Source organism: Sphaerodactylus townsendi, linkage group LG11 (genome assembly GCF_021028975.2).
Source record: "Sphaerodactylus townsendi isolate TG3544 linkage group LG11, MPM_Stown_v2.3, whole genome shotgun sequence".
NCBI lineage: Eukaryota > Metazoa > Chordata > Lepidosauria > Squamata > Sphaerodactylidae > Sphaerodactylus > Sphaerodactylus townsendi.
The window spans coordinates 39,541,597-39,557,782 of NC_059435.1; the positions used below are offsets into that span (position 1 = coordinate 39,541,597).

General features: G+C 42.1%; 1 protein-coding gene across 4 annotated transcripts in view; it reads right to left on the reverse strand.

Annotated features, from left to right (window-relative positions):
• CREB5 (cAMP responsive element binding protein 5) overlaps positions 1 to 16,186 on the reverse strand; it is a 285,186-nt gene that overhangs the window by 225,522 nt on the left and 43,478 nt on the right. For 3 of the 4 annotated variants that reach the window (XM_048511159.1, XM_048511158.1, XM_048511161.1), the window contains one exon: positions 165 to 287. The gene's annotated coding sequence lies outside the window, so the exon portion shown is untranslated. Of the gene's footprint in view, positions 1 to 164; positions 288 to 11,192; positions 11,246 to 16,186 lie in introns of those variants that run through there. The other variant, XM_048511160.1, reaches the window with a different exon arrangement.

Sequence of the window (16,186 nt, forward strand, 5' to 3'; positions counted from 1 at the left end):
TTTTTTTTTCAAAACTCGCCAGGAGGATGCCGTGATTACATTTAACTTGAATATCTCTCAAACATAATATTAACATCTCATTCAGCAGAAATGAAGCTTGTAGGTACAATGTTTATTCCATATTTAACCAAGTTCTTAAAATGTCGAATTAGTGCAAGACTTACATTTCACATTTATTAGGAGTGGGCACCACACTGTTCTGCTTACATGCTTCAGCTCTCAAGAGGTAAGCGCCAAGTGAGGAGGCTGTTCCTATTTCAGTTCAGGCCTTTATTGTTCTTCTGTGTCTACCAAAATAAGTGGGAATTAAAGGTGAGAAATTTTGTTTTACTCTGTGAGGAGCTGCATGGGTCAAGACTCAGATAACAGAAGATAATACTGAGCAGCTGCAAGAGGATCAATAATCATATATTGGGGTGTGGTAATATCAGAAGCAATGAAAACATTACACAGAGCTTGGGAAAGATGAAGCAAGAATGATTCACACTTGTGCTTTCCTAAACTTTTGGTAGAAAGTGGGCGTTGCCAAAACTATCACTCTTGTTGGGTCCATGAGACTGCACTGTCCTGTAGAGTAAGTGGTGGGTCAGTGGTAGACAGGGTCATCAAGTCACAGTGGATGTATGGTGATTCCATAGGGTTATCAAGGCAAGAAATGAACAGAGGTGCTTTGCATAGCAAGCCTGGACTTCCCTGGTGATCCTCCATCCAAGTACTAACCAAGATCTTATGAGATGGGCTGGCCTGGGCCATCCAGGTTGGGGTATGGGGGAATCAAAGAGCCCCATTTTTCATACTACAGCAGAGGCAAAGAAAGTGAAAGTCATTCCCTTCTGCTCTAATGTTCACCCTCTTCTATGTAATGTTTGAAAGAGCAGTGAGAAAACATAAAGCATGCATACTTAACAACTATGATCGCGCTGCAACTTTTCAACCACTAACAGCAGGAATTCCTGCTGAGCGTAGCCATATTCAACAGGTTCACACATCTTATTTCTCTGTGACAGGATATACCTGTAGGCAATCACCAGTGCTCTTCTGGCCAAAACTGTAATTTGTGAACTGATCCTCCTTTTTAAAAACTCAAACTTAGCTAATGATGGGTCTATCTAGTGGAAATTAAGTTGGGTAGAGTGTCCCATTTCCTTGAAATTAAAATTAGAGGTGAAAAATGTCAGTGGTTTCTATACTATGAATTTAAAGAAAAGTATAAACAAAATGTGAAAGTAGGTTTCTAAACACAAACATGACATTTTGGGAAGCTCCTTGTAAGGATGAAAAAATTTACGATTAAAAGGATATATAAAGTATTATTGATAAAAGAAACAGAAACAGAGTAAAGAAATGCATGTTAACATGGCCATGAGAGGTTGGCTCTGTAAATGAGTTGAACATTTGCGACAGAAATTTTTTTTGGGGGGGGGGATTACATGTGATGCCAACCTTAAAGAAAACTTCTACAAGATGTTTTATCATTAGTACCTTTACTCAGTAAAACCTGCTAAAATATCCTAAAGTTTCTTACATATACTGGAGATGTAAGCAAAACACAGGTTCATATATGGTACAGCCTATGTTAAAATGAAAAATATTTTGGGTTATGATTTTGAGATTAAAAAAGAGATGTTTATGTTAAATATATTCTATTTAAAAAGACAATGAAAAATTGACATAATACATGATCCCAGCAGCAAGAACTTCAGTAGCCAGATATTAGAAATCAGAAGACATGCCAACAATAAAAGATTGGATGAATAAATTGTTGAAATATGCAGCCACCATTTACTTTACTATTGGCATTAGTAAAGAATAAATGTTTGGAGAACTATCTAAAAGACTGGTATTCCCTGGTGAAATATACCAAAGACGGAAAAGAACTTATATACCTGTCAACATCTCTTCAGCATTAAGATGAGGAATATATATATATTATACAAAACATCTAGCATGTACCGTAGTAAATGAGAATTAGTTAATTTGGTATGAGTTAAATTTAAAAGGATATGGAATTGTGAATTTGTAAGATAAATTGGTGAAAATGACAGAAAGTTAGTATGGTTAATGGAAAGTGAAATAATTGTATGATCTTTTCTTCAATTAATTAGATGCACCCGAATAACCGGGGGCAACCATTGCTGCCGGGGTGAGCAACGGAGCGAAATATGGGCATGCATGGTTTTGGCGGCATGCTGCAGAACCGGGTGCAATGATTGGCTCCCAGCCGTAAAGGCGGGAGGAGCCAGGGTATATAAGGACGCCTCGCTCAGTCCGCGCCCTTCCCAGCGGCGAGACCCAGCAAGGCGTGGCCCACCCGCCCTCCCTGTGGTTTAGGGGTTGGGGGTTGTGGTCCTTTACTGTCGCAGTCCTGGCGGGTTTGCAACGGGTTCGCACATCTGGGGGGAAAACGAGTCTTCCGGCTGGGTCTCCCAGGCTTGTGCCCTGTGGTAGGGTGGGGGTGGGGCTGGCAGGCCAGCAGGCCGGGCCGCTGCCCGACACCCCAGGGAGTGGGGTTGGGTCGGGCCGACAGGCGGCCATGGGCTTAGCCGGTGCCCGACACCCCAGCAAGCACGGGAGGAGGCCGGGCTGTCAGGCGGCCATGGGCTTAGCCGGTGCCCGCCTCCTCAGCATGGGCGGGAAGGGTGAAGCCGGAGTGCTATCTCTGGGGCTTCCCTTCCCGTCAGTCCCATGGATATTGGGATGTGATGTGCGACCCGTTTGCCGCCCAGCTCTAATGTACATAGTTCTGTTTTGATTGTGTTATTATATATTTAATAAACTGGGCTGCAGCCCATTCCTTTTCCAGCCTGTCGTTGTTGTGTGATTATTGAGCAAAGAAAGGTCTCACCATCTGCAGCAACTTTGATTTTTAATAGGAACTTTAAAACTTTGTATGTATTATATTTCAATAAAGTTTACAAAATTTTAAAAAGGAATGTCCCGTTTCTTTTCAGACACTCCTAACTGTTCTACTTCCTTTTCACACAAATGAAAAACATCTTGGATCCAACCAGTAAATTAGATCTTAAATTAAGCCTATTAATCACTGTATTTTACATTGTTTATCATTGATAATTGTATTGCTTTCATCAAATATGAACTTATAAGGATTTGGTTCATGTTATACCATATCTAATAGCCTCCCTATTAGATATACCATATCTAATAGCCTCGCTACCATTTAGGATTCTGAAAATTCAGGCTTGATGAAAAATCTTAGTTTTGGAGGCAAAACCTTTCTATTTGGGAATAACCAATCTCTAAATAATAGCAGCATCAGCAAATCTAGATATCACCATCTAGATTTCACCTAGCATTTTGAGTTGGTTTGCCATTAAAGGGACAAGACTTCCTTTTCCCTGGAAAGTTGCAATCTTACCTTAAATGAATGTATCTATTTCACTGGGGCATGAGAGTATGCGGAACTCATTCAACAAGTGATTTTTATGATAATAGAGCAAAAGATATGAGAGAATACAGTCCAAAGCTGGATCTTCTTGCTCAATAAAATAACCGGACAGTTTCTTGATCCAAGTGATATTTTGTTTAGCAGGATTTGGCAACTGTTTCACCACATCACCCCAGATGCTACCAAGCGTAGTTCAGCAGTAATAATACTCAAACTCAGAGAAAAAAATAGAATCAGGGTGTACTATGAAACAGCTACAAAACTGATTTGCCACACACTCAACATTCATTCAATCTCCACTGAATACCAACTTGCACAGTAATATGAATCAACTCTTTGTTTTACATAGTTATTCTCCCCAAGTTGTATTTTTATAGTTAGGAAAGTTATCATATTTAAATAATGATAACAGAAGAAGAGTTTGGATTTATACCCCATCTTTCTCTCCTGTAAGGAAACATAAAGTGCCTTACAAACACCTTCTCTTCCTATCCCCACAACAGCTACCTTTGTTTTAGGTAGCTAGGGCTGAGAGAATTCTGAAGAACTGTGACTAGCCCAAGGCTACCTAGCAGGCTTCATGTGCAGGAGTGGGGGAAAGAAATCTGGTTCACCAGATAAGAGTCCACCACTGCCCCTCCCTCCCCTCTCTTGCATGCCTCCCCGCCCTCCCCTCCCCTCCCTCACTTCCCTTCCCTTGCATGCCACCTCTCCCCCTATCTCTCCTCCTCCCACTACTCAACTGGAGGAATGGGGACTCAAACCCAATTACCCATATTAGAGTCCATCTGCTCTTAACCACTACAGTTTACTTATCACTTAAATGGCATTTCAGGTGATTAACATGCTTAATCTTAATAGGTTTTGTAACAGTCCTGTCAAAAGACCAGATCAAACATAAGAATGAGATGATAAAACAGAGAGAACCACAGTTGCCATTTTAAACTTCTAAGTGAAACAGTGGAATTAAAATTGTAATCAGCAGAATGATCTACTTCGAAGGTGGGCTCATTCACATTTATATCCTGCCATTCCCATAGTGGTGACTCACAATGACTAGGGCTCCTTCCGCACATGCAAAATAATGCGTTTTCAAATCACTTTCACAACTGTTTGCAAGTGGATTTTGCTATTCCGCACAGCTTCAAAGAGCACTGAAAGCAGTTTGAAAATGCATTATTCTGCGTGTGCGGAATGAGCCTTACATTTTCTCAATGCTGCATTTTATTTTCACAACAATACTGTGAGGTAAGCTAAGTTAAGTGTTGGTGACTGACCCAATGTTACCCAGCAAACTTCCATGGCACAGTGGGATTTTGACCTGGGTTTCCCATATCCTAATTCAATACTCGAACCTCTGCACCACACAAAATGGTTTTCATATTTAATAAGTCCCTACAAATTGGAAACCACCGTAGCAAGTAAAGAGAGGAGGGAAGACCCTTTCTTGTTGCTGTAGTAATTTTCTATTTGCATGGAATTTTCTACTCAAAGGAACATTTTAAAAGCCTAAACCTTCCCATCTGCAGTCTGAAGTAGAGCAGTACATTGTATTCCTCACCTTTCTCCATGTGTCAGCCAAGGGCCATTATCACTACAGAAGGCTGAGGGGGAGAAGTATGGCAGATAGAACAGTGGTCTGCTAAAAGGTATGTCATATGTTCTCAACTGAAACTGTGCTTCATGTGGTATGGATTACTCAGTCCACTGTGTCTACCAAGACAAAGTCCATGAAACAGGAACATGTATGTGTTGCCCTATATGTTCAATGCAATTAGTAGAATTCCTGACAGTATATTTCTTGCTGTGAACATTAGCTCAAAATAACACATGTGCCCTCTTCATTCTCACACATTCTTGTGTTGACTGTGAGAATATGTGGCAAGCCCAATATTTCAGTAGCATACAAACAGGAGCTAATTTCCCGTAACTTTCCCAGGCTATGAAATTTTAACATGAGGAGCAGTTCTCAAAACAATCATGTGTTGACCAAAATTAAGTGCAGAAGAAACTGGAATAACAACCAATAAACATTTTTTAGCCTGCAATAATAAACCTGCTTATAAAAACCTTCTGTATTGCACTTAACCATGAACCTTTCCACATACAGCCTGAAAATATAACCCTGAAAAAGCAAATTTCCCATGAAAACCTAAGCAAGTTAATAAATGGCTTTCCTTAATATCAAAATTTCTTCCAGCACTGGAGTGATGCCAAACACTTCTGTAACACTTTCCCCCGTTCTCAAGATAGAATGACTTTTTCCCCTAGCAGAACAGCAATGGATGCCACTTATGAAAAAGGAAAGAGACAGAAATCATATTAGTCCCTAATTTACAAACCCACGCTACCAGATATTGTTAAACCTTTTATTCTGGTCCATCGGAGATGTGTGACTTTGTGCTGACTATTCGAAATGTGTATGCTTCAGGACAGGAGCCTGACTTGCTTGCCTTACATTTACATTAAAGGGAACAAAACAGTGCAAAAATTTGGCACACTCCTATTACCAGGCCAAAGCTTCCCAGGAAATGGTGGAAGAGAATTAGAAATCTGGTGATATGTCACTGATTTGCAGCTGTTCTTTTGCTACTGGATTTTTGTACGGCTTCTGGTTTGGCCAGCCAGTCCAGTGTATCTTCTCCTGAGCAGGAATCATAATCACATAACTGAATGTTAACTCAGCATTGTCTGTCAATTATGCGAACGCATCATTTTTCTTTTTAATTTTTTTCTGTGAGCTATCTTTGAAGCTATGGAGACACAATATGAGAATTGGCAATATTCGCAGATTTCAAGTTTTCATGCCGCCATAGCTTCAGAGATACCTACAGAAAAAAAATTAAAACTCAGAAAGTACCATTGTTGCCAGAAACACTTTATTTTTCCACGCTATGAAGGCAAAAAACCCCAAAATGGTTCTTTTTATAACATTTGCAAGATGTTTTATTTGTGTTCTGCAGAAAAAGCCAAAGGATCACAGCATATCTGTGCTGAAGAGAAACCCCAATTTAGCATCTGAGATTCGTTGCATGCCTTTATTGCATTTTGAAGCCATACTGTCATTCAGGAGATTCAATATGTGCGAGTCTGTGCCATGAGCGACTGAAAGAGAAAAAGAGCTCTGGTCCCACTCTCCAAAGAAAGGAGGGAGAAAGGCCGTTTCCGCACGGCCAGGATGCGCCCCCACGCCGCCAAGAGTTCTGGCGGCGTGGGGGCGCGAGCCCGTTCGCATGAACGGGCGAAGCGGAGGCCGGCAGACGGCAGGCGGCTCCGCACGGAGCCGCCTCTTCCCCCGTCCCCGCCCCACTCACGGTGTCCTCGTCATCGCCTGCTGGGCGCCGCAGCCCCGCCCATGCTGCCCTCCGACCCCTGGAGGTTGGAGGACAGTGTGGGCGGGGCTGCGATGCCCAGCAGGCGACGACGAGGACACCGTCAGTCAAGCGAAAGGCTGCTGATCTTCCCGGCGGCGCGGTTCGCACCGCGCCACCGGGAAGACGCTTCCTCCCCAACAACAACCCTTTAAAGGGTTGTTGTTTAGGGCGGCCTGACGCCGCCCTGCCGCGTTGCAGCAGCGGCGCCTGTGCGAACGGCGGCCTGGGGGCGGTGTTTTTACCGCCCCCAGGCCGTCGTTAATGGGCCATGCGGAAACGGCCAAAGTGTCACCAGGAAGAAGATAGATTCTGTGGCATCACCTACCCAAACACCTCACTTCACGTTGCATCACCTGCACGGCCTTCCTTCCCCACATGTGGACTTGGCACTGAGCAAGTCCAGTCCAGTGTGGGGGCAGGCCTTCAGCCCAATGGGAAAAGTAAAGGGGGATCTGAAAAGAAATCTGAGCCTTCAATAAAGGGAACTGGCATTGTTTCCCACTGCTTTACTTTGCTGCCTCCCACTATTTGGAACACATTTTTTTCCAGACCAGGGTCTACAGTTACAAAGATATAGGAAGGCAGCTGGACTGGAAGGAAACCCTGAAGAAACAGAAAATAGTATAGAAGACAGCAGAGAGTTACTCCCTCTCAGCATGTGCCCTGATTTGGTTAAAAACCAAATACCTCCAGCCTCAACTTGAAGTTTCCAGGAATGGGGAGGGAGGAATGATTAACCACATGACTTTCTGGGCAAGTTATATACTGGATTGTTTTAACTGTTTATGGAACAGGAATTCCATAAAGTCTGGAAAAAGTCTGAAGAAAAGTCTGAAGAAGGAAGAGAGAATTATGTGGGAGAGGGATACAACCCCTGAAAATTTCTTCCCAGCAGAAGATTTCTACTGGGTTCCATGGCTGATAAGAATCCAACAATAATCTGCCCAGTGGTGAATTTGTTTTTTCACTTCCCTCTATCAATGTATTTTTTAAGATGGATGGTCAGGTTTCTCACTATAGCGAGAGATCTCCCAGCTTGGGACCCCATGCCTTGCTTCCACTCAACAAGTTGGCAGTAGGAACACGGTGATGGTGGGAGCAATTAGAGGATTGCCAACGCTGGGTTTGGAGGAGGAGCCTGGGAGAGACCCTCAGCAGGGTATAATACCATATTACCTTCCCCCTTTTTCTCCACTGGAAGTGATCTCTGTGGTCTGGAAATCTCCAGGTCCCGTCAGAAAGTAAGCAAATCTTGGAATTTGGTGCTGCACTAATGCTTGGCATCAGTGTGATGTTCTAGGATTCACCCAAAACTCTATGGTTTACCGGTAGTTTGTGTTACAAGAGCATCATCTGATGCAATGATATCACATCTGGTTTTGCGCCAGAAGAGACATTATGCATCAGTATAACACCAATAGCTTTCAATCCCCCCCACCCTTTCACCAATATGCCAACTATAGCTGGCAACACTATTCCTTAGAGAACAAAAAGAGGAATTGGTTCACCTTTGTTACCATAAATTGTTAACTGGGATTAATTATAAGGAGCATTTGGAACAGACACCCAATATAGCCTATGAATGGGGGTCAGATTTAATAATGTTTTAACCCTTTAATGGCAATACATCTGGTATATCTCCTGCAGATTAGAAGATTAACTCTTGGGTTTGTACACATAATTACTATGAGAAATGTTTCCCATTGAAAAAATTAAACAGGCATATCAGACAGATTTCCTAATGCAAATAAATTTAATTCTGATATAAAAGAACCAATGTTTGTAAACTGACATTTAAAAGTCACTTTAAATCTGACTGAGTCTCTCTTTGGCCCTTTCCGCACGGGCCAAATACGGCGCCCTGGGGATGGCAAAAACGCCGTCCCCAGGGAGCCGTTCGCACAGGGGGCGCAGCTGCTTCGCAACTTCCCTAGCGAGGTTTTCGGAAAACGGCGGCTTCGAGCCGCTGCTGTGCGAACAGCAGCGGCTCGAAGGCGCCCTCCCTCCCCCCTCGTCACCGTCCACCTACTGTGTCTGTGGCCGGCCAGCGCGTCGCTGGGGCCTGGGGACATGCCCCCCTGCCCTGCAACGCTGGAGCAGTCGCGCAGGGCAGGGGGGCGTGTCCCCAGGCCTCGGCGACATGCTGGACGGCCACAGACACGGCAGGTCGACCGGGCGATGGCGCCCCGCGGCGCCGTCTTCCCGGCTGTTTCTGGGACCGTTCGCATGAACGTATACGAACGGCATCGTATACGCCGACCCAACCCCCATCATCGCCATGCGGAAACAGCCTTTCTCTCTCTCTTTGTTTTGTATACTTCTATTACACAGAGGTCCCTTCCGCACATGCAAAATAATGCGTTTTCAAACCACTTTCACAACTGTTTGCAAGTGAATTTTGCTATTCCGCACAGCTTCAAAGAGCACTGAAAGCAGTTTGAAAGTGCATTATTTTGCATGTGCAGAATGAGCCAGAGAATGTATTGCCATTAAAAAGTGCCAGCTAGGCCCCTCACAGTGTGATCCTAAACAGAGATATATGATTCTAAGTCAATTGAAATCAACGGGGTGAAAAAAGAGTGTAACTCTGTTTAGTATTACAAGAGACCTCTAGATTGGGGATCTCACTGAACTCAGTAGGGGCCAACCTCTGAAAAAGATGCATGGCAATTTCACAACTACACTCTGTAATTCCTGAATATAAATGTGTTCTTAATAAAATGATGAAGATTATCACATTCTCTTCTCTTTTTGGTTGGCATTATATATGCATGTGCAGAAAAGGCTTGAATGTATATGTTAACAACTTCTGTCAAAATTTATTGCACTACTGTAACTATGCAAAAAGCAACATCTGCAGGCACCACAGGTAAGGAAGTTTCTGGCACTGTTGCTCCTGACATCTCAATGAAATATCACTCTGACATGGAGAAAAAAAATATGTGGAATTCAAATGAAAAAAGTATAGGTACAAATTTTCCCAACACCCAGTCAGGTGTGTTTAGTAGAAGGTCAATAGACATGACTACTGCTTTGCAAAATTAATCAGCAACACAAATCACCTGTGCACCTGTGATTGGCTCCAGACATTTACCCACAGAGTGAAGCCAAGTGGATATACATGAATGGTGTACTCTTGCAAATTCAGTATCTACATGAAATAGAAACATAACCTAGCTGAATCGCGTGGCCACAGGTCTGTTCTTGGACATCTGAGGGCATTGACTGGGTAGCAAGGAATTTGTGAGAGAACTCAGTAGGGATTTGGTAGCACAGAGTCTGCTCTCTAAAACAGCTATTTTCTTCAGGAGAATTTATCTCTGTAGTCTGGAGATCAGCTGTATTCCATTTAGGGGTGAAAAATCCATTTAGGGGTGAAGAACCTACATCTCCAACACATTCAGCACAGATAAGCTATGAAGGCACTGAAATTTGCAAATTTATCTTCATTGAACAACCAAACATTGCAAAATGTTGAAGGAGTGGCAGTTAGATAAGGCAGATTAGAATACTCATATTTGTCTAGTTATCATTCGGCATGGGGTTAGCAGACCAAGGTAACCTCAAGGATAATTAAAGCCAACTGTGGGCACGTGAAAGAACTTAGGAACTTGAAGGAAGCACTTTTTCAGCAGCATCTAAACTGGGCAAGCCCATCTGAGGGGCTGGGTACCCAAATGTGGCGCTGCAACTATGCTGGGCCACTTCCCCCAAACAGGCTTTCTGGCAGCATGGGGAAGCTTAAAATGCCAAAAAGCCTCCCTCCCACCAGGAAGCCCCTATTGGGCTGAACAGACTTATGCTACTATTTTGATGGCGTGAGTCAGCCAACCCAGAGACCATTGCAATGCGACGAATGCTGGAAGGGAGCAGTCTCTCCCCCAGCCATGCCCTTGGACTGCCCCTGCTGAGCTGGCAACGTCAGAAGGGATGCTGACGCAGCATCCTGAATCTCGTCCCACTGCTGGGGAGGGTGGCAGCAGCCACACCCCAGTGGATTAACCCCTCCACTGGGGCAAGTGCCCCATGGAGAACAAATCCACAGGTGCAGCTGCACACAGCTTCCATGGGCAAATTCAGCCCCACCCCAGATAAGGTCAAAAGCCTAGCAATAAAATGCAATGAGATAAAGTTTCAAGTTCATTTTTTCAGATTTTGTACGTGTACATGTTTTGTACACAGAGGCTTTCAAAAGCAGAACAAAGCAGCACCTCCCCTTCCAGTGGAATGACCACCTCTTAAAATAATATCAAAACTGGATTTCAATTTTCTCAATCTTTTTCACATGTCCAATAAAAAATTACTCCACCATTACCCCCACAGCTAGGAAGAAATGGTGTGAAATAACTGAATTAAGAAACCCTGCTCTCTTTTTAGTCCTTATATAAATAATAAATAACTCAATAAAATACCTGCAAAATTAGTATGGCTTCACTGGAAAGAATATCATGCAGGCTTGTTTCCGGTTTCAATGTTATTGTTGAAGTGAGTTGTAGTCAGAATCTGATTTTCATCGAGCTGTTATTATTTGCAGCTGTGCGACCTTCTTAACCCTGTTTCAAAAATGACATTTCAGCCTTCAGCCTCAAATAACTGAATGTTGCGGAGTTTTCAACCTTGTGATTAACCCTAACCAAAAAAGAGAGAGAGAGAGAGAGAGAGAGATACAGACTAATTGTCATGTGTACATCTCATCTACGTCAGTGGTCTGTCTTATATAATATGAACTCCAGGCATATTCCTTTTCCACGGGGGGATATATACAAAAGTGCTATCCAATGGAATGTAAAATCCACATGGATTTGTAGGAAAGAAGCAAGAATGTAGTTTCCTGAATATTGATCTTTCAATGAAAGTCCAGAAGCCAGATATTAGTCCACTGTGATTGAAGGCAGCTTCATAGGTTATGTGGCTGATGGGTTTATGTTTTATGAACAAAACGTGTTTCACAAAAATTTCTTAAAAATTTAGAAAAGATGTCTGGCAATACTTAGAAATTTATGATATATTTTCAGACATACATCATCTCCCCTTTATATAATATTCATTGATTTACTTTATGTATAGCCTTCCTTTTTCATGGAGAATCAAGGTGGATTACAGAATAAAAACAATTTATTCCACTGATATGAAGTGGCTACATAGCATACAGCACCATCTTTTAACCTGCAAATTATAAATCATGAGCTTTATAACATTTAGGTTAGGAACTATGGCTTAAATAGATTGTTTTACAATGTATGTGTTGATTGTTGAAAGCACCCCTGAGGTCAGCTTTACTGGGTCAGTCAGTCAGTCAGTCAGTCAGTCAGTCAGTCAGTCAGTCAATAAATAAATAAATAAGTAAGTAAGTAAGTAAGTAAGTAAGTAAGTAAGTAAGTAAGTAAGTAAGTAAGTAAGTAAGTAAGAGAAGAAGAGTTTGGATTTATACCCTGCAAACTCCTTTCCCTTCCTCTCCCCACAACAGATACCTTGTGAGGTAGGTGGGGCTGTGAGAGTGCTAAAGAACTGTGAATAGCCCAAGGTCACCCAGCAAGCTTCATGTGCAGAAGTGGGGAAACAAATCCATTTCACCAGATGAGAGTTCACAGCTCATGTGAAGGAATGGGGAATCAATCCCAGTTCTTCAGGTTATAGAGTCCACTGCTCTTAACCACTACACCACGTGGGTAATCATACAGAATGAAAATTCAATGAACAATTCCCTAGGACTAAAATTACAAATTTAGAAAACAATTTGAACAATAAACTGTCAAAGGCAAGGTATACTATGAACATGCAAAAGTATAACTGTAAATATAGAAGGCAATGTAGTGAAAGCAAGATAATACCCAGAATTAGGGGTGCCAGGTTCCTTGCTCCTGCTGCTGCTCTGCAAAGCAATAAAAGCATAATGGGGTATAAAATCATGGTCATGCAATGCTGTGCCATCACTTCTGGTTTTGGACATGGAAATGATGTCCCAACATCATCAGACACTCTAGGAATTTCTCAGCTCTCTATGGTAAAAACCATAGTCATATAGAAAATTGCTAGAGTATCAACAATGTTGTGATGTCACTTCCATGTCCAAAACTGGAAATGACTGAATGGTGTGTGATGGCAAGTTTTGAAGTCTCTACTCCTTAAGGATCATTGTAATAGACTACAGTCCTACCTAGAGTCGCCAGCCTCCTGCGGGGGCAGGGGATCCCCCACCCAGGGTGGAAGTTATTTCACTTCCAGGTCATGTATTATCTGAATTATTTGGGTCCGTCCTGCTTTAGGTTGGGGAATTAGCAGGATATACCTTATCCTGCAAGAGAAGGGGTAACTAGGATCTTTTCCACCTATGTTTTACAGGTTTTTTCCCTTTAGAAAGCTACAGGATACAAGAATTTATGTTTAACAATTTTATTAAAGAGCAAAAATAATAAAAGGTACATACAAGCACTTTGAGAAAACACACACAGAGTTTCAAGGAACCTAGGATATAGGTAGAGGTGAAGAATAGATTGGAATTAGAGGGTTGTTGCAGGAAGGGTGATATTTATACGTTCCAAAAGACAAGTCTGTGGAGGCGGAGAGAGAAGGGTGATTTGGAACTGAACTAAAGGCAGTTCAGGGACCAAAGGAAGAGCTGGCTTTCTTAGGGAAGACTAGATATAGGAAAATTTAATCTTCTGCTGGTGTTTAGAAAAGCAGTCTTCCTGGACAAAGGTTCCATTCTCAGGAGAGGACAGTACTGTGGAAATGCTTCAAATGAGCCAGAGTCAGGGAGAGTCTAGTTCTTGATTAAGTTTGAAGCAGAGTTGATGAATTTACAATTCAGAGCATTCCAATTCAAAGTAAAGTTTGATGGTTCTCCCGTAGTAGGACAGCAAAAGTTATTAGTAGATTGACTAGGGAATGAAGGAATCAGGAAAGCTACTTGTGTTGAGGTTGAGTAGCGTCTGAATAATCTTTGTGAGCTAGAGGACATGTGTGGCTTTTTCAAGACTGTGGCTTTTGTTATCCAGATTGCATTGTTTGCTTCTATGCATACTTGATTAAGTAGTGGGGTGCAGGTTAATGTGGTGAACAAAGTCATCCCCAATTAATATGGAAGTCCAGAATTAAGATTTGGCATTCAACTTAGTCTGAACTATCTATGACACTAATAGAGAAGTGACGAGTAGCACATCTCAGAAACTGAAACCCCTGTCTTGCCATGGGCTTGCATGCCAACACAACCCCCCCCCCCCATCATCAATCAGCTGGCCATATGGGGGAATTGCTGGCATTGGGAGAGGCCTAACTCTACATTTCAGCCATGTTTCTGGCAGCAAAAAGAACCCTAGTCCAGTATCGCCAGCAACATGGCAATACACTTGTAGCACACACCAGAAGTGATATCATCATACCACCAGTAATCCTCTGGTACTTGGGCAAAACCCAACTTCCACCATAGAATTTTTGTCCAAATATTATAGTGTCACAGCAATTACATCACTTTTAGTGTGTTGCCAGTGACATAGCTGAAAAGCCAGGTAAGCACCAGTCCTCGGGTAGCTAAGGATTCTATTTATATTCCATTATAAATGTGTCTCTTGAACGGTTCCATTTTACAGTTCTAATCCCTTTATAAAGATGCCTAACTGAACATTTCTGTTTTGCACATTTTGTGGAGACAGAATTATAGGAGACTTGCTGACTTTTTGAGGAAGGTTGATCTACAAGAAGGAAGCCACTACAGAGAATGTTTGTGGACCCAATGTTACTTCAAAAGGCTTTGTTAGGTGACCAAAGATATTATGAGGTGCTCATTAAAGAGACACTGTAGAAAAATGGAGACTCATGTCAGAATTTTGTAACAGCTAAATGGCCACAGAGGGGGTGCACCCTATAACAAAATGGTGATCATGAGAGGTGAGGTCAATCTCAAAATGTTAACAGTTCCAATCAAATTATCTAGTGATGGAGACAGCTGTTCACTAGACAACTCAAAAGGGATGCCCTCTGGGCTTTACTGAAGTGTTTCCTACACCAAGGAGCCTGAGGAAAGCCAGGACTAGTTTCAGGGAAGAACGAAGTGGCAGCAAAAGCACAATAGTGACTGCCTATATAGGCCATTAGAAGTCAGTGAATACTGGCATAAAGCCTTCTGCCATAAACACAATTCAAATCACAACAGCAGTGTCTAGGATGGGATGCGTACACACACACTCACACAATGGCCTAAAATAATGTATTTATTATTCCATTAGCCTTCACTTTGCTACTGTACTTCATCTGGCAGTGTACTTAAGCTCATAAGAGAGTATTTATTTTTTGTAATTTCACGCATCCAATAAAGTAGATCACTACTTACAAAAACCACAGCCCTAATAAAAGACCTGTCTCCAAGATGCCACAGTTCTCAAGGTTTTCTTTGCTGTTAACCACTAACATAGCTAGTTTTCTAGGATGACTTTAATAGCATCTTTCAAAACATAGTAAATCACGTTACCAGCCTCTCCCAGTCTAAGTAAATTCTACTGCCAATTTTCAGGATCACTGCAATGAAATGGAGTATGGTGTTTTTTGTTCTATCCAGCTGAAGTGCTTGTTTTTAAAACTTCCAGAATCAAGCTTTCCACATGAACACGTACAGGATTCATTATTATATTTGTGCCTATTTATTCTGCTATATTAAAAAGGTCTGTCACCCACATTTTCCTGGATTAAAATGTTTCCACATGGGCCTGGATAGTAGGAAGAATTTCACATCCTGGGCTCCCTAAAAAGGGCTTTGCGTGATCGATGGATGGAACTTCAGTTCTCAGTGGTGATTTAGCCAACATAATATGCAACAATATATAAATGCTGCCTTTGTATAGCCATAGAGACCAGAAGAAATTTTGCATTCAAAGGAACTCTATCCATCTATACTACAGATGCCTGTTCTCAGGAAGGAGTTAATCAATATGCAACTTTTAAAAAGTGTGGGACTCCACAAGCTCCATATGATAAGAAGCAGTGGGTGGTAAGAGTAGGCTGCAGTGTATTTGTCTGTATTATATGCCATCACGTTGCTTCCGAATTCTGCTGACCTTTTCAATTAATGACTTCAAAACATTAACGGATGGGCTACAGTACATTTCAGCATTTTCAAAACAAAAACCTTTACCCAGTCAGCAGCATGGAACCCATGACAAGCATATGACAGAAAGCCATAGAACATGGTCATGTGACATCACAGCCAATCTAAACTCTCAGAGACCTGAGCAGGCTCATATCTCTATTCTTACTTTATTCCTTTAACTGACTTTTGACATTCCATCACTCCTAGAAAATATTTAGCTATCCAACTGTTTTCAATTTCTAAAACTTAATGTACAAGTTCAGGTTCTCTCAAACAGGGAGACCCTCCCTCATTTCCCTGCATTTGGCTCTGCTATGCTGCTTT